The following is a 19,603-nucleotide window of genomic DNA, read 5'->3' as shown; positions in this document are numbered from 1 at the left end:
TGCCCTGGGTCTTAGTTGTGGCACGCAGGATCTTCGTTATTGCGTGCGAGATCTTTGTTGTGGCATGCGGAATCGTTTTTTTTTTTTTTTTTTAGTTACTACACGCGGGACCTTTCAGTTGCAGCATGCAGGCTCTTAGTTGTGGCATTCAGGATCTAGTTCCCTGACCAGGGATGGAACCCAGGCCCCCTGCATTGGGAGCATGGAGTCTTAACCACTGGACCACCAGGGAATCCCCACTCCTACGTTATTTTTTAATAACTTAAAAAAATGTTTAAATCTTTGATCCATTTAGAATTATTTTGAGGTAAGAAGTGTTTTTCCCTGCAGAAAATTTTAATTTTTAAATATAGTAAAATATATCAAAAACTTCCTATGGCTTTTGTATTTTGTGTCTTGTTTAAATGGACCTTTCTTAACCCAAGGTCATAAATGTATCCAACTAATTTTTTTTCTAATATGTTTCTGTTTCTTAAAAACTAATTCCATCTGCAGTTTAATTTGGTACAAGGAATGTGGTAGGGATCTAGAGTATGTCTAGCCAGTTGTCGCTACACCATTTGTTAAATACAGCCATTTCCTCTACTGATTTGAAATGTGTGTTTTATTCCTAAAGTCCTGTATATATCTGGCTCTACTTCTGGAGTGTATTCTGTTTTATTGCTATGTCTGTCTGTTTATGCATCAGTATCAAACTGTTTTAAGTACCATAATGTTAAACAAATATATATTTATCCCTAGTTTATTGAGTATTTTAAATCAGCAATGGATGTTGAATTTTGTCAAATACGTTTTCAGCATCTATGAAAATGATCATATTATTTTTCTCCCTTGATCTGTTAATATAGTGAATTATATTGATGGAATTCCTAACATTAAAAAAATTTTCCTCCTAGAAATAAACCCACTTGGTCACTGGTGTGTTATTCTTTCAATGGGCTAATTTTATTTGTTTCTATTTTGTATAGTATTTTTGCATTGATATTCATAAGTGAGATTGAGCTCAAGCTTTCTTTGAAATTCGAAAAAGATAATTTGGATTCTTTTCTGTGCTATTAAACAGGTGAAATAACGTAGTTATTCAGTACTTGAAGATTTGGTAGAATTTATCTGAAATTTCTGGGCTTTATAAAACATGGAGGTAGCTTTTGACAATATTTTCATTTTCTTTCATAGTTATTCGTTTGTTTTCATTCTCTTCGAAGAGTTAATTTTGGTGATTCAGATTTTCCTAGGAAATAGGCCATTGACCCAAGTTTTCAAATTTATCTGTATAGAGTTGAGTAAACTACTGTACAATAATTCTTTTTACTTCAACTGTCTATGGTTACTTCAGTATTTTCAATTTTGTGATTTCCCTCTTTATTTGTATAAAATGAGTTTTTAAAAATGGCTTTCATGAAATAATTCATATTACAATTCACCCATTTAAAGTGTACGCTTCAGTAGGTTTAGTATGTTCACAGAGATCTACACCCAGCACTACAATCCATTTTAGGACATATTCTACACTCTCAGAAGAAACCCTGTGGCCATCAGTGGTTATTTCTAATTTCACTCCAAGACCCTCAGGCCTAGGCAACCACTAATCTCTTTCTGTCTGTATAGGTTTTCCTAATCTGGACATTTTGTATAAATGGAATCATATAGCATGTGGTCTTTTGTGACTGACTTCTTTCACTTAGCATGTTTTCAAGGGTCATCCTTGTTGTTATAAAGTAAAGTTTAAAATGTAGATCTGTAGTGGTTTTTACAGTTTCCTTGTTTACCATCTGTATTAATCTGCTGGGGCTGCCATAATAAAATACAACTGATTGGGTGATATTTTTTTTATTTTTTATTTTTTTTATTTTTATTTTTTTTGAGGCACGCAGGCCTCTCACTGTTGTGGCCTCTCCCGTTGCTGAGCACAGGTCTCCAGACGCACAGGCTCAGCGGCCATGGCTCACGGGCCCAGCCACTCCGCGGCATGTGGGATCTTCCCGGACTGGGGCATGAACCCGTGTCCCCTGCATCGGCAGGCGGACTCTCAACCACTGCGCCACCAGGGAAGCCCTGGGTGATATTTTAAACAACAGAAATTTATTTTCTCACAAATCTGGAAGATCAAGAATTCCAAGATCAAGTGTCATCAGGATTGGTTTCTTCTGAGCATCTCTTCTTGGCTTGTACATAGCACCTTCTCGCTGCATCTTAATACGGTCATTATTCTGTGTCTATGTCCTAATCTCTTCTTATAAAGACACCAGCTATAAAGATTATGGCCCACCCTAATGACCTCATTTTAACTTAATTAGCTCCTTAAAGGACCTATCTCAAAATACAGTCACATTCTGAATTATTGGGGATTAGGGCTTCAAAATATGAATTTTGTCAGTATACAATTTAGTCCATAATACCATCTTAAAGAAAAAAGTCAAGCCTGTATAGCCTAGTCTGTTTCTACATCTATTTTTAATCAATTTGACCTAAGTCAGTCAAAATGCTCAGTTTGTGTGTGTGTGTATTTGTGTGTACAAGATCTGTCTCTTAAAAAATAATTTTAGGGCTTCCCTGGTGGCGCAGTGGTTGAGAGTCCGCCTGCCGATGCAGGGGACACAGGTTTGTGCCCCGGTCTGGGAAGATCCCACATGCCGCGGAGCGGCTGGGCCCGTGAGCCAGGGCCGCTGAGCCTGCGCGTCTGGAGCCTGTGCTCCGCAACAGGAGAAGCCACAACAGTGAGAGGCCCGCGTACCGCAAAAAAAAAAAAAAAAAAAAAAAATTTAAAATCATTTTTTCTGATTATAAAATTAATACATGTACATTATACAAGATTCAAATGCTACAGAAATGCATAAACCGAAAAGTGAAAGTCTTCTTTAGCCTCCACTATCAATAGTTTACAGCTTATTCCTCTAGTTTTTTTTCCTGACATACTGATACCAAGTATGAAAATGGATCATATTTAACATGGCATTTTTTACAATTTTTATTGGAGTATGGTTGCTTTACAACGTTGTGTTAGTTTCAGGTGTACAGCAAAGTGAATCAGTTATACATATACATATATACACTGTTCTTTAGATTCTTTTCCCATGTGGGTCATTACAGAGTATTGAGCAGAGTTTCCTGTGCTATACAGTAGGTCCTTATTTGTTACCTATTTTATATATAACAGGGTGCAACATAGCATTTTACAGCATATTTTTTTCACTTAGTATAGCATGCACATCTTCCCATGGTGGTACTGATGAATCTGTCATTAAAATATATATATATATATTTATTTATTTTGATTTATTTAAATACCTCCCTATTGATGAACATTTGGATTGTTACCAACTTTTAGCTATTGCAAAAAACCATGAACAATACTGCAATGAATATCCTTGTGCATTAATCTTTGTACTCTTATGGGATTCTGCAGAATAATTTTCTAGAAGCTGAAAAACTATATTTAAAGATTATGAATGTTTTTTCATAGCACTTTTTGACTTAGAGGCATTTACTATAGGAGGTGAAGGATGTTGGTAGAGACTACTTTTCCTCCTGGTGAATCAAAAAGGTGTTTAGAGGTCCATGATGGACCCTCTTCTGTCCTGTCTTTTTGAGGGGCCCATTTTGGGTAATTTCCATATCCAGTTTTGGGAAATGCTGATATAAGATTATGTTTTAAACTTTGGCCATTAGGCTTAAACATTTTTTAATGAGAAGTGTACTACCCATGTTGGAAGAACCTATGTATTTAACATTGCATTGTTTGATGTAAATTCTTTTTTTTTTTTCCTTTTGGTCTTCCCTTCTAACAACTAGCATATGACTCATTTCCATCTCAGCCATAGGATTCTGAATTATGATTATGGTAATTCTCCTTTTCCATTAAAGATAATGAACCCACTCCTGGGTACATTTTATAAAACATGTTCACTGTGATGTTGCCACAAAATGCTGAAAGAGTATAATTATTCTCTATCTCTGTTATGTATGATATATTTCTGTTCAAAATATGTTCACATAGCACAAAGTTTACATCTCAGAACTATGATTTCTGCTTAAAATTAGCCTTCACACACAATATGCATGTAATCATATATTCATTCATGATCTATGCTAAGATTTTTATATTTGCAAACATACAGTATTTATATTAAATATAAACATACTTGCAACCCAATGTACAATAAATGATACCTGCCACTGGCATAAGACACAGGCAAGAGGACTGTTCCAGTCTCTCATTACATTTTCTTTTCCTGTTACCATGCCAGCAATCTGACAGTTTTGTTGTCACTGTAAACTGCCTAGCTTAGCCTTCTACTTCAAATCAACCAAGCCAGCATTATCCAATTACAGCCTAAGAATGGCCTAATCTTCCAGACCAGCTGCCACAGGATGGCAAAGGCATCTCTTTAATCAAAATTGTAACATCTGGGCTTCCCTGGTGGCGCAGTGGTTGAGAGTCCGCCTGCCGATGCAGGGCACGTGGGTTCGTGCCCCGGTCCGGGAAGATCCCACATGCCGCGGAGCGGTTGGGCCCGTGAGCCATGGCCGCTGAGCCTGCGCGTCCGGAGCCTGTGCTCCGCAACGGGAGAGGCCACAACAGTGAGAGGCCCGCGTACCGCAAAAAAAAAAAAAAAAAAAATTATAACATCTTATTCTTTCATTTTTACCCATTGCAGTAATGGAAATGCTGAGCAAGAATACAAGAAAATATGTACATTTTGCATTGATTTGTTCATCGATTCTCCCAGCCTTTGGCATAGTGTAGCATAACACTAAATTCAGAGGCAGCTTGCTTGAAAACAGCATTTTCCGCTATATTCTTTTTCTTTTAATTGTTGTTGCATTGAGTTTTCCTAGTGAAGACTAAAGTTGTGTTCAAATTCCCTTGATTACTTTTTTATTGTCCCTACTTTTAAAAAATATTTTTACTGCTTGCAGTAGTAATACATGCTCATTGTAAAACAACAAAATAAACAATTGCAATATATAACAGATAGTGGAAGTAGGTTGCAATCCTCTCCTCTAGAGACACTCTGAAGAGTTAGGTGTATATTTTCTGCATGTTTCTTCCAAAATATATGTTATTTTAATTATTCATATAAATATATACATATATATGTTTTTTTAAATGATTTTTAAAAATTGAAGTACAGTTGATTTACAATGTTGTGTTAGTTTTAGGTGTACAGCAAAGTGATCCAGATATGTGTGTGTGTGTGTGTGTATACATGTATATATATATATATATATATATATATATATATATATATATATATATATATATAGTGGGTTGGCCAAAAGGTTTGTTCAGTTTTTTCTGTAAGATGGCTCTAGTAGCTCTTATCTTTAACTTCATTTGAAACAATTTTGTTAGATTGTATTGTGACAGCTGTCATATCAGCATGCATTTAAAAAAACACATCAAAATTGGTGAATTTTTATACAGCCATCTTAATATTGAAGATGGAAGAAAAAAGCAACATTTTCGGCATATTATGCTTTATTATTTCAAGAAAGGTAAAAACGCAACTGAAACACACACACAGAAAAAGATTTGTGCAATGTATGGTGAAGGTGCTGTGACTGATCAAACGTGTCAAGTGGTTTGCGAAGTTTCGCGCTGGAGATTGCTCGCTGGACGACGTTCCAAGGTCAAGTAGACCAGTTGAAGTTGATAGCAATCAAATCGAGACATTTATTGAGAACAATCAACGTTATACCACGCGGCAGATAGCCAACATACTCAAAATATCCAAATCAAGCGTTGAAAATCATTTCCACCAGCTTGGTTATGTTAACCGCTTTGATGTTTGCGTTCCACATAAATTAAGTGAAAAAAAACTTCTTGACCTTATTTCTGCATGTGATTCTCTACTGAAACGTAATGAAAACGTTCTGCTTTTAAAACAAATTGTGACAGGCGATGAAAAGTGGACACTGTACAATAATGTGGAACGGAAGAGATCATGGGGCAAGTGAAATGAACCACCACCAACCACACCAAAGGCCGGTCTTCATCCAAAGAAGGTAATGTGTATATGGTGGGATTGGAAGGGAGTCCTCTATTATGAGCTCCTTCTGGAAAACCAAACGATTAATTCCAACAAGTACTGCTCCCAATTAGACCAAATGAAAGCAGCACTCAACGAAACTGTCCAGAATTAGTCAACAGAAAATGCATAGTCTTCTATCAGGATAACGCAAGACTGCATGTTTCTTTGATGACCAGGCAAAAACTGTTACGGCTTGGCTGGGAAGTTCTGATTCATCCACCATATTCACCAGACATTGCACCTTCGGATTTCCATTTATTTATGTCTTTACAAAATTGTCTTAATGGAAAAACTTTGAATTCCCTGGAATACTGTAAAAGGCACCTGGAACAGTTTTTTGCTCAAAAAGATAAAAAGTTTTGAGAAGATGGAATTATGAAATTGCCTGAAAAATGGCAGAAGTTAGTGGAACAAAAGGGTGAATACATAATAAAGTTCTTGGTGAAAACGAAAAATGTGTCCTTTATTTTTACTTAAAAACCTAAGACACTTTTTGGCCAACCCAATATATATACATACATATATATATATATATATATATATATATATATATATACATACACACATATATATATACATATATATTTATATATAAATATATATGTGTGTGTGTGTATATATATATATATATATTCTTTTTCAGATCCTTTTCCACTATAGGTTACTACAAGGTACTGAATATAGTTCCCTGTGCTATACAGAAAGATCCTTGTTGTTTATCTATTTTATATATAGTTGTGTGTATATGTTAATCTCAAACTCCTAATTTATCTCTCCCCTCCCCTGTGGTAACCATAAGTTCGATTCCTATATACATGATTTTTTTATGCCTTGCTCTTCTTTCTTGTTAAACCTATTTTATTTTGCCTGGGTATTACCTTTAATTTTCAAAAATCTTCTGGGAGATATTTTCAAAAATCTTCTGGGAGATATTTTCCATTCAAAATAGAATCCCAAGTGGTTTAACTTTTCTTTTTTAGCATCTTTATTGGAGTATAATTGCTCAACAATGGTGTGTTAGTTTCTGCTGTATCACAGAGTGAATCAGCTATACATATACCTATATCCCCATATCCCCTCCCTCTTGCGTCTCCCTCCCACCCTCCCTATCCCACCCCTCTAGGTGGTCACAGAGCACTGAGCTGATCTCCCTGTGCTATGCGGCTGCTTCCCACTAGCTATCTATTTTACATTTGGTAGTGTATATATGTCCATGCCACTCTCACTTTGTCCCAACTTACCCTTCCCCCTCCCCGTGTCCTCAAGTCCATTCTCTACGTCTGCATCTTGATTCCTGTCCTTCCCCTAGATTCTTCAGAACCTTTTTTTTAGATTCCATATATATGTGTTAGCATACAGTATTTGTTTTTCTCTTTTGGACTTACTTCACTCTGTATGACAGACTCTAGGTCCATCCACCTGACTACAAATAACTCAATTTCATTTCTTTTTATGGCTGAGTAATATTCTATTGTATATATGTGCCACATCGTCTTTATCCATTCATCTGTCGATGGGCATTTAGGTTGCTTCCATGTCCTCGCTATTGTAAATAGTGCTGCAGTGAACATTGTGGTACATGACGCTTTTTGAATTAGGGCTTTCTCCGGGTATATGCCCAGTAGTGGGATTGCTGGGTCGTATGGTAGTTCTATTTTTAGTTTTTTAAGGAACCTCCATACTTTTCTCCATAGTGGCTGTATCAATTTACATTCCCACCAACAGTGCAAGCGGGTTCCCGTTTCTCCACACCTTCTCCAGCATTTATTGTTTGTAGATTTTTTGATGATGGCCATTCTGACTGGTATGAGGTGATACCTCATTGTAGTTTTGATTTGCATTTCTCTAATGATTACTGATGTTGAGCATATTTTCATGTGTTTTTTGGCAATCTGTATATCTTCTTCAGAGAAATGTCTATTTAGGTCTTCTGCCCATTTTTGGATTGGGTTGTTTGTTTCTTTAATATTGAGCTGCATGAGCTGTTTGTATAATTTGGAGATTAATCCTTTGTCCGTTGATTCATTTGCAAATATCTTCTCCCATTCTGAGGGTTGTCTTTTCATCTTGTTTATGGTTTCCTTTGCTGTGCAAGAGCTTTTAAGTTTCATTAGGTCCCATTTGTTTATTTTTGTTTTTGCTTCCATTTCTCTAGGAGGTGGGTCAAAAAGGATCTTGCTGTGATTTACGTCATAGAGTGTCCTGCTTATGTTTTCCTCTAAGAGTTTTAGAATGTCTGGCCTTACATTTAGGTCTTTAATCCATTTTGAGTTTATTTTTGTGTATCATGTTAGGGAGTGTTCTAATTTCATTACTTTACATGTAGGTGTCCAGTTTTCCCAGTACCACTTATTGAAGAAGCTGTCTTTTCTCCATTGTATTTCTTGCCTCCTTTATCAAAGATAAGGTGACCATATATGCCAGGGTTTATCTCTAGGCTGTGTATCCTGTTCCACTGATCTATATTTCTGTTTTTGTTCCAGTACCATGCTGTCTTGATTACTGTAACTTTGTAGTGTAGTCTGAAGTCAGGGAGCCTGATTCCGCCAGCTCCGTTTTCTCTCTCAATATTGCTTTGGCTATTCAGGGTCTTTTGTGTTTTTTGTTCTAGTTTTGTAAAAAATGCCATTGGTAATGTGATAGGGATTGCATTGAATCTGTACATTGCTATGAATAGTATAGTCATTTTCACAATATTTATTCTTCCAATCCAAGAACATGGTATATCTCTCCATCTGTTTATATTAACTTTAGTTTCTTTCATCAGTGTCTTATAGTTTTCTGCATACAGGTCTTTTGTCTCCCTAGGTAGGTTTCTTCTTAGGTATATTATTCTATTTATTGTGGTGGTAAATGGGAGTGTTTCCTTAATTCCTCTTTCAGATTTTTCATCATTAGTGTATAGGAATGCAAGAGATTTCTGTGCATTGGTTTTCTATCCTGCAACTTTACCAAATTCATTGATTAGCTCTAATAGTTTTCTGGTGGCATCTTTAGGATTCTCTATGTATAGTATCATGTCATCTGCAAACAGTGACAGTTTTACTTCTTCTTTTCCAATTTGTGTTCCTTTTATTTCTTTTTCTTCTCTGATTGCCATGGCTAGGACTTCCAAAACTATGTTGAATAATAGTGATGAGAGTGGACATCCTTGTCTTCTTCCTGATCTTAGAGGGAATGCTTTCAGTTTTTCACCATTGAGAATGATGTTTGCTGTGGGTTTGTTGTATATGGCCTTTATTATGTTGAGGTAGGTTCCCTCTATGCCCACTTTCTGGAGAATTTTTATCATAAATGGGCGTTGAATTCTGTCAAAAGCTTTTTCTGCATCTATTGAGATGATCATATGGTTTTTCTTCTTCAATTTGTTAATATGGTGTATCACATTGATTGATTTGCATATATTGAAGAATGCTTGCATCCCTGAGATAAATCCCACTTGATCATGGTGTATGATCCTTTTAATGTGCTGTTGGATTCTGTTTGCTAATATTTTGTCGAGGATTTTTGCATCTATATTCATCAATGATATTGGCCTGTAGTTTTCTTTTTTTGTGACATCTTTGTCTGGTTTTGGTATCAGGGTGATGCTGGCCTCGTAGAATGAGTCTGAGATTGTTCCTTCCTCTGCAATTGTTTGGAAGAGTTTGAGAAGGATGGGTGTTAGCTCTTCTCTATATGTTTGATAGAATTCACCTGTGAAGCCATCTGGTTCTAGACTTTTGTTGGAAGATTTTTAATCACAGTTTCAATTTCATTACTTGTGATTGGTCTGTTCATGTTTTCTATTTCTTCCTGGTTCAGCCTGGGAAGGTTATACCTTTCTAAGAATTTGTCCATTTCTTCCAGGTTGTCCATTTTATTGACACAGAGTTGCTTGTAGTAATCTCTTAGGATGCTTTGTATTCCTGCGGTGTCTGTTATAACTTCTCCTTTATCATTTCTAATTTTATTGATTTGAGTCCTCTCCCTCTTTTTCTTGATGAGTCTAGCTAATGGTTTATCAATTTTGCTTATCTTCTCAAAGAACCAGCTTTTAGTTTTTTTGATCTTTGCTATTGTTTCCTTCATTTCTTTTTCATTTATTTCTGATCTGATCTTTATGATTTCTTTCCTTCTACTAACTTTGGGTTTTGTTTGTTCTTCTTTCTCTAGTTTGTTTAGGTGTAAGTTTAGATTGTTTATTTGAGATTTTTCTTGTTTCTTGAGGTAGGCTTGTATTGCTATAAACTTCCCTCTTAGAACTGCTTTTGCTGCATCCCATAGGTTTTGGATTGTCGTGTTTTCTTTGTAATTTGTCTCTAGGTATTTTTTTAATTTCCTCTTTGATTTCTTCAGTGATCCCTTGGTTATTTAGTAACGTATTTTTTAGCCTCCATGTGTTTGTGTTTTTATGTTTTTTACCCTGTAATTGATTTCTAATCTCATAGCGTTGTTGTCAGAAAAGATGCTTGTTATGATATCAGTTTTATTAAATTTACCAAGGCTTAATTTGTGACCAAAGATGTGATCTATCCTGGAGAATGTTCCATGTGCCCTTGAGAAGAAAATGTAATCTGCTGTTTTTGGATGGAATGTCCTATAAATATCAATTAAATCTATCTGGTCTATTGTGTCATTTAAAGCTTCTGTTTCCTTATTTATTTTCATTTTGGATGATCTGTCCATTGTTGTAAGTGAGGTGTTACAGTCCCCCACTATTATTGTGTTACTGTTGATTTCCTCTTTTATAGCTGTTAGCAGTTGCCTTATGTATTGCGGTGCTCCTATGTTGTGTGAATATATGTTTATAATTGTTATATCTTCTTCTTGGATTGATCCCTTGACCATTATGTAGTGTCCTTCCTTGTCTCTTATAACATTCTTTATTTTAAAGTCTATTTTATCTGATATGAATATTGCTACTCCAGCTTTCTTTTGATTTCCGTTTGCATGGAATATCTTTTTCCATCCCCTCACTTTCAGTCTGTATGTGTCCCTAGGTCTGAAGTGGGTCTCTTGTAGACAGCATGTATATGGGTCTTGTTTTTGTATCCATTCAGCGAGACTGTGTCTTTTGGTTGGAACATTTAATCCATTCACGTTTAAGGTGATTATTGATATGTATGTTCCTATTACCATTTTCTTAATTGTTTTGGGTTTGTTTTTGTAGGTCCTTTTCTTGTCTTGTGTTTCCCACTTAGAGAAGTTCCTTTAGCATTTGTTGTAGAGCTGGTTTGGTGGTGCTGAATTCTCTTAGCTTTCACTTGTCTGTAAAGCTTTTGATTTCTCCATTGAATCTGAATGAGATCCTTGCCGGTTAGAGTAATCCTGGTTGTAGGTTTTTCCCTTTCATCACTTTAAATATGTCATGCCACCCCCTTCTGGCTTGTAGAGTTTCTGCTGAGAAATCAGCTGTTAACCTTATGGGAGTTCCCTTGTATGTTATTTGTCATTTTTCCCTTGCTGCTTTCAGTAATTTTTCTTTGTCTTTAATTTTTGCCAATTTGATTACTATGTGTCTCAGCACGTTTCTCCTTGGGTTTATCCTGTATGGGACTCTCTGCGCTTCCTGCACTTGGGTGGCTATTTCCTTTCCCATGTTAGGGAAGTTTTCTACTATAATCTCTTCAAATAGTTTCTCGGATCCTTTCTCTCTCTCTTCTCCTTCTGGGACCCCTATCATGAGAATGTTGTTGTGTTTAATGTTGTCCCCGAGGTCTCTTAGGCTGTCTTCATTCCTTTTCATTCTTTTCTCTTTATTCTGTTCTGCAGCAGTGAATTCCACCATTGTGTCCTCCAGGTCACTTATCTGTTCTTCTACCTCAGTTATTCTGCTGTTGATTCCTTCTAGTGTATTTTTTATTTCAGTTATTGTATTTTTCATCTCTGTTTGTTTGTTCTTTAATTCTTCTAGGTCTTTGTTAAACATTTCTTGCATCTTCTCCATCTTTGCCTCCATTCTTTTCCCGAGGTCCTAGATCATCTTCACTATTGTTATTCTGAATTCTTTTTCTGGAAGGTTGCCTATCTGCAGTTTATTTAGTTATTTTTCTGTGGTTTTATCTTGTTCCTTCACCTGGTACATAGCCCTCTGCCTTTTTTCTTGTCTGTCTTGCTGTGAATGTGGTTTTTGTTCCACAGGCTGCACAATTGTAGTTCTTCTTGATTCTGCTGTCTGCCCTCTGGTGGATTAGGTTATCTAAGATTCTTGTGCAAGTTTCCTGATGGGAGGGACTGGTGTTTAGTAGAGCTGGCTGTTGCTCTAGTGCAGAGCTCCATAAAACTTTAATCTGCTTGTCTGCTGATGGGTGGGGCTGGGTTCCCTCTCTGTGGGTTGTTTGGCCTGAGGCAACCCAACACTGGAGCCTACCCGGGCTCTTTGGTGGGGCTAATGGCGGACTCTGGGAGGGCTCACGCCAAGGAGTACTTCCCAGAACTTCTGCTGCCAATGTCCTTGTCCTCACCGTGAGACACAGCCACCCCCTACCTCCACAGGAGCCCCCCCAACACCAGCAGGTAGGTCTGGTTCAGTCTCCTGTGGGGTCACTGCTCCTTCCCGGGGTGCCGATGCGCACACTACTTTGTGTGTGCCCTCCAAGAGTGGAGTCTCTGTTTACCCACAGTCCTGTCAAAGTCCTGTATCAAATCGCACTAGCCTTCAAAGTCTGATTCTCTAGGAATTCCTCCTCTCATTGCCGGACCCCCAGTTTGGGAAGCCTGACGTGGGACTCAGAACCTTCACTCCAGTGTGTGGACTTCTGTGGTATAAGTGTTCTCTAGTTTGTGAGTCACCCACCCAGCAGTTATGGGATTTGATTTTATTGTGATTGCACCCCTCCACCATCTCATTGTGGCTTCTCCTTTGTCTTTGGATGTGGGGTATCTTTTTTGGTGAGTTCCAGTGTCTTCCTGTCGATGATTGTTCAGCAGTTAGTTGTGATTCCAGTGCTCTCGCAAGAGGGAGTGAGAGCATGTCCTTCTACTTTGCCATCTTGAACCAATCTCCTGTCCCTTGTATCATTGCTTGTCATCTATTTTATTTATATATAAGCACATAAGCTTTATATAATTGAATATATTGTTGCTATTATTATTTTGAACAAACTGTTATCTGTTAGATCAATTAAGAATAAGAAAAGTAAACGTTTTTATTTTACTTTCACTTATTCCTTCTTCAGTGCTCTTCTTTTCTTTATGTAGATCTAAGTTCTGACCTATCTTATTTTACTTATCTCTGAAGAACTTCTTTTAACATTTCTTGCAAGGCAGGTCTACTGGCAAAAAATTCCCTCCATATCTGTTTGTCTGAGTAAGTCTTTATTTCTCCTTTACTTTTGAAGGATAAGTTCACAGAGTACAAAATTTTAGGTTGGTGTTTTTGTTTCTCCCAATACTATACATATTTAACTCAACTCTTCTTGCTTGCATGGTTTCTGTGAAGTTGGATATAATTCCTATCTTTGTCCCTCTGTAGATAAGGATTTTTTCCCCCTCTTGGCTTATTTCAAGATTTTTTTCTTTATCTTTGATTTTCTGCAATTTGAATATGATAGGCCTAGGTGTAGTTTTTTGGTATTTATCCTAGTTGGTGTTTCAGAGGTTCCTGGATATGTAGTGTGGTGTCTGACATTAATTTGGGGAAATTCTCAGTCATTATTATTGCTTCAAATATTTCTTCTGTTCCTTTCTCTCTTTCTTCTTCTGATAGTCCCATTATACATATATTACGCCTTTTGTAGTTGTCCGACAGTTATTGGATATTCTGTTCTTTTTTTTCAGGCTTTTTTCCCTTTGCTTTTCAGTTTTAGAAGTTTTTGTTGAGATATCCTCAAATTCAGAGATTCTTTCTTCATCCTTGTCCAATATAATAATGAGTCCATAAAAAAAAGCATTCTTCATTTGTGTTACAATATTTTTGGTCTCTAGAATTTCCTTTTGATTCTTTCTTAAAATTTTCATCTCTCTGCTTATATTATTCACCTGTTCTTGAATGTTGTCTACTTTTTCCATTAGGGCCCTTACCATATTAATCATAGTTGTTTTAAATTCCTGATCTATTAATTCCAACATCCTTGCCATATCTGAGTCTGGTTCTGATGCTTGCTCTGCCTCTTCAAACTGTGTTTTTTTGTTTTTTGCCATGTAGTATGCCTTGTAATTTTTTTGCTGAAAGCTGGACATGATGTTTTAGGTAAAAGGATCTCTAATTAATAGACTTTTAGTGGTGTGGTGGTAAGGTGTAGGAGGAGGGGAAGTGTTCTTTGGAACTATGATTAGGTCTCAGGCTTTTAGTGAGCCTATGTTCTGGGCTGTGAACTTCACAAGTGCTTCTCAGTTTTGTTCTCCCTTAAGTGGTACAGGATGTCTAGAGTAGGCTGAGGTTGGGTTTTTCCCTTCCCCTGGTTTGGTTAGACTCTTATTACCAAAGACTCCAATAGGTTTTGTGATGGCAAAATAGTTTATTTTGAAGGCAGACCTTGTTACGAAGAATAGAATTATCTGGTATATTTCAAACTGGTTACTTTTCTCCTCCTGCTGGAGGCATGAGAAGATTTTTCTCCAATATTCACGGAGAGAACCTGCTAGAGCTTCTGAAAGTAAAACTCACAAAGTGTGGGGGCTCCCCTATGCCTGGGCCCCTCTGGAGTTTTTAACTCTTAGACTAGCCTCCAGCAATTTGTCAGTTATAGTACAGGTTTTCATACCCTGGTAATGGTTCCCATGGAGGTTTCTGCTTATGGGTTCCTGCTCCAGTAAGTTGTGATTTTCTGTATTTGCCTGTTAGTCTCTCTAATTCTGGGGCAGCAGTTTGGCTGCCTGTGACCTCATTTCTCTGATGGATCTAAAGAGTCGTTGATGTTTTGGTTTAGTCAGCATTTTACTTATTAGGAGGGAGTGATGCCTTTCAAGCTCCTTATGTGCCTGACTGGAAGTGTCTCTACCCATTTTAAAATTGAGTTATTTGTCTTTTGATTATTGAGTTGGAAGAGTTATCCATATATTCTGGCTTTAAGTTCTAGTTTATTTTTTATTTTGTGGTTGTTTTAGCCCTGTAAATTTGTTTCTTTATTTTTGGGTGGTCAAATTGATCAGTCTTTTATGTTATGACTTCGTGTTTTGTGCCATGTTTAGAAAGACCTTTCCCACTCAAAAATATGAAAAATATTCACCCACATTTTCTTCTAGTACACATGATTTCATTGTTTTTAACACTTAAATCCTGCCCGATCTTGCTGAGCTAAAGATATAAATGATTCCAATACCAAGAACATCTTTAGGAAAAGTGTGTAGAATTGTTATAATTAGGCAGTAATTTGTCTGTTTTGTTTGTCTGGGAGCAGGCTGGCCTTTGGGAAAATTGTGAAGCTAGTGTGTGGCCTCCTCTACTGCCGTTAGATGCCCTTTGGTCCAATCACCCAGTGCTCTTATGCCGTCATCTAGCTTTCTTAAGAGCTCTGCACAGTTGAAAACTCTCTCCCATATCTGTGTCAAGTATTCATTGTCACCCAGCTGCCTATCATGTTCAAAAAAAGCTAATTTCTATTGATAAAAGCTAGTGTATTACTCCTCTAAGAGGTATTTGCTTTTTGCTTCCTAGAAATGCAGTGCCTTAAACCAGAGTAAAGAATCTCTGAAGAGTCTTGGAGGTTGGTCTCCAGGGAGAATTTTTTTACATTGAGTGACCTTTCTGGTGACCCTGAAATACTCCATGTCAAGTGGTCACCTACTCTCTAGGATGGCCCAATCTGAAAGATTTTGCTCCTAATGAGGGACTGATGTTGAAGTCATACTCATCCTCCTCCCAGTGACTAATCTTTCATCCTCCCTTAATGGAATGTTAATGACCTTGGTTTGTTCCTCTAATAGAGGATATTGATGCTCTCAAAGGTTTTTGTATTTTCAATGGTGTGTCATGTTATTCTTCAAATGGCAGCCATCCACTTCCATCCCCGAAATCTAATGAGACTCCATACTTCTTATGACACTTATTTTGTATTGTAGTCGAAAATGGGAGAAGGGACTATGTCTTGTCCCCCTCAACTTCCTTCCAGCACTAAGCATAGTCTGGCCCCTCAATACATTTTTAATTGATGAAAAATAAAGGTCAAATAATTATTAAGAAACCGCTGATCTCACTTTGTCCATGCTGACATCACCTATTCTTTTGACTTCATTTAGTCATCCCAAAATGAAAGTCAAAGTCCTGAGTTTCTTTTATACAAGTATGGACACAAGCAACATGAAAAAGAAAGTTGCTTACCATGAGACACAGATATATGGTTTATCCACCACTCATATCACTTGTTATATCAGTTGGTTGACCTAAATATTTCAAGCATTAGAAACAGTGTCAACAACCTCAGATCAAAATACACCACTGACATCTTAGAGGCAGGATAAATTTATATGCAGCTAATCTTGAAGAAATCTCAGAAAACTGGTAGGAAACAGGCACTGATAGGAAACAGGCTCAATGTTCAGAGATGTGTCTTCCCTTACATTTAAGAAGAATGAAGTTTAAAATAGTTAATAATATGCATTAGCATGGACAGAAAAATCATAGATCATGCTTTGGATTTTGATTTGCTCTTCAATTTTGTAATAATTTAATGGTTTTATGACCATCCAAGATTCAATTTGCATAACTCTTATTTTAAATGACATTTGATTACAAAATTATCTTGTTGGCTTGGGCACAGCCTTACTCTATTCTGCAGTGTAGTGATCAAGGGAGATGTGCTAGCTGATCTTATTTTTTAAAATTTGAAGTGAAATTATTTCTATCCATATCCAGTTGTTATTAAACTGAATCTCCTACTAATTTATTGTAGATAATGTAAAGTATCTCTGAGACTTTTAGATAGCATGTATAGTATATACATCACAGCTGAAGTAAAAAAATATGTTCCATTGTCTCACAAGTACAAGACATTTTATTTTGGTGAACTATGGGTATTTCTTTCCTAATTCTAATCATCTTCTTAGTCTTACTTAGTTTATTGAATTGGTTTTCCTGTAACTATTAAAATAAAAGCTTATAATCTTTGACTATGAGATTGTCTACCACTCTTTCTTTGCACCACTACATTTTATATTTTTATTACAGTTGCTTTGGTGGTAGGATTCAAATGAGAAGTCAGTTATATATAGGGACAAATGAGTACAATTTCTTTCCTTACTTGAGTAAGTAAAGCTAGAGTTGATCAGCCAAAGATCGTTACACACCGTTTTCATATCAGTTTTTGTCAGATCTAGAAGTATTGCTAATTAACACCCTCTTTCCAGGGCTACACCTGTAAAAGCTGTGTGAGCCTTTAAAGAGAGTTTAAAAAAAAAAAATCTTGTAATTTGATTCTAAAGTGAAAGCCTAATGAAGGGCAATTTGCAAAACAAGGAATCGGCAATCTTGGAGATAGTCATCCTTTATTATTGGCACTGCCTTAGTAAATAACCCCAAATTTTAGTGCTCAAAGCAAAGGGGACACTTCAGACACTTATGTTGAAGTGGCAAAGGACCTCTCTTTAAAAATTTAAACCATCAAAAGAGTGTCCTGTAGTGATATCAGTTTCATTACTGGTTATTGTGATGTTCTGAAATTATTCCAAATACAGCCATCTGTCCTCCAGTGTTGGCTGAGGGGTCCCCATTTAGATTTGATCTGACAAGGGATTAAGTGTGAAGGGTTGAGGCAGGTGTGGTTGACTGGGCTGGGCTGACTACCTCATTTCTGGATTCCTGAAACATACTTCTAATAGATTTCCATGCTTCCCGTTTTCCTTCTCAGTCCATTTTCACTACTACTACTCTCACTCTACCAGAATCTAAAACATGGCTTTTGTTTTCAGCCTCTTGCTTTCCTGCTTAGAAACTTCACAGACTCCCCACTTCCTACAAGTTTAAGTCCATAGTTCATAATCTGATATTCAACGTCCTTCTTAATCTTGCCTAAACTCCCGTTTCATCCACTTGTTCTTGAGTGTCCACCATTGGGCCAGGACAGCTAGGTCAGAACATTGCTGGACCAGAGCTGAGTTTTAACTGGAAAGTTCCAAAACCATGACCTGGGATTCAACTATGTGTATCCAGTTCCCAAACATAATACAAAGAAAGACTATTTGAAGTCTCTGTATGGAAGACTTAAGAGAGATAGAATGGGGTGGAAGGTGTGTGTCAGCCTGGGAAGGGAAGTTCAGGAATTAGTAATTGAACTAAAAATACGATAGTAATTATTGGCAATACATTTTATGTAGTGCCTAGTACCTATTGGTAGGAATAGGTAGAGCATGTTAAAGGAGCCACACTGAGCAAGTCAGTATTCCTTGTCATCCTCATCTGTATCCCCCATGCCCTGTGCTGGGGAGTGTGCAGGATATGCTCCTTTGAACTGTAGCTCTACTCTGGTCCGCATACTTCAGCTGACCTTAGTAGTGCCAGGAGGAGTTTAAGAGTTTTTTATGAACAATTGTGCTTTGGTTGATATATCCAGCTGTTTGGCAGGCATTTCCAAGATGAGTGTGGAGGGAGAGGTCTGGCTGGAGATGAATTTGGTAGTTACCAGCGCATAGTAAGAGTTGAAATCCAGGAAATGGGTGATATCCTCCATGGAGAGTGTGGGGGGTAATAGGAGAAGGGAAGAACTCTGGGGAACACCAACACTTAAGGACTGGATAGAGGCTGAGAGAAAAAGAGGCCGGGAAAAGCAGTAGGAGAAGCGGCAAATAATGGTGGTGTGGTAACAAAACTGAGAAGGAGTTTCAGTAAGGAGGGAGGGGTCCACAGGACCAAATGCTGCAGAGGAACCAAGATAGATGGGGCTAGAATTATGTCTACCAGATACGGCCATCAGTGGTGGCCGCGGTGAAGGTATTTGGGTAGAGTGATGAGATCAGTCCACGTGGTGAGCAAGTAGACAGAGTAAATCTGGATTACTCATTTCAGGTATTTCGCTGAGAAGAAAAGGAAGTGGCTAGAAGCCTGTGCAAAGTAAAGAAGGATATTTAAAGGAAAGGAAAGCCCCAAGCAGGTATATTGGTAGAGGGGGAGGGATCGGAGGAGTGAGAGAGTTGAAGGTAAAAAAATCCAGGGTGGGTGGGCTGGAGGAGGTAGGAGGGATGGAAATAGGAGCACAGGGTGGGTCGGGAGGATGGGGGAGCTGGAGGGGTGGGTCATAGCCCTGAATAGGAGGAGCCACGTCCCTTCCTCTGACCAAAAGAGTGGGTTAGAGTTACAGGAAAGTTTGCAAAGTGAAAGGCAATCGAGGCACATTTTCTATCAGCCACCTCTTACTCACCAGTCCAGATCCTCTGGGCCTTATTGTCTCAGGGGCCTTTGGCCATTGCGTTGTCTCAGCCCGTTCTCTCAATGGGCTCGGACAGACTGACAAGGCGCAAAGCCCACAGCTTCTCAGTGCTGGGCTCTGCCGTTTTCCGCGGACATTGAGGCTTGAGACAGCGTGGGAAGGCCTGGGGCGCCCATGCACAGCGTAGCCTGGAACAGCCTGGAAATGCAGAGGAGTTAACACAGCCCAGGGCTGCAAACCTTTGACAAAGAAAACCTTCCTATTGACTCTCTCATTCCTTCATTT

At 37.7% G+C, this 19,603-nt stretch overlaps 1 long non-coding RNA gene across 1 annotated transcript; it reads right to left on the bottom strand.

Moving 5' to 3' along the window:
• Positions 1–6,211: 6,211 nt before the first annotated feature.
• On the bottom strand, positions 6,212–17,959 carry LOC113611020 (uncharacterized). Its single transcript, XR_003429324.1, has 3 exons — positions 17,948–17,959; positions 8,522–8,529; positions 6,212–6,375 (listed from the first exon to the last, which is right to left on the bottom strand). It is a non-coding gene; the product is annotated as an uncharacterized LOC113611020 (long non-coding RNA).
• Positions 17,960–19,603: the final 1,644 nt, after the last annotated feature.

This window comes from Aethalodelphis obliquidens, unplaced genomic scaffold, assembly GCF_003676395.1.
Source record: "Aethalodelphis obliquidens isolate GAN/ISIS:26980383/991018 unplaced genomic scaffold, ASM367639v1 scaffold66, whole genome shotgun sequence".
In the NCBI taxonomy this organism is placed as follows: domain Eukaryota; kingdom Metazoa; phylum Chordata; class Mammalia; order Artiodactyla; family Delphinidae; genus Aethalodelphis; species Aethalodelphis obliquidens.
Note: the sequence above shows the minus strand (reverse complement) of the source record. Positions and strands in the feature narration are given on the sequence as shown.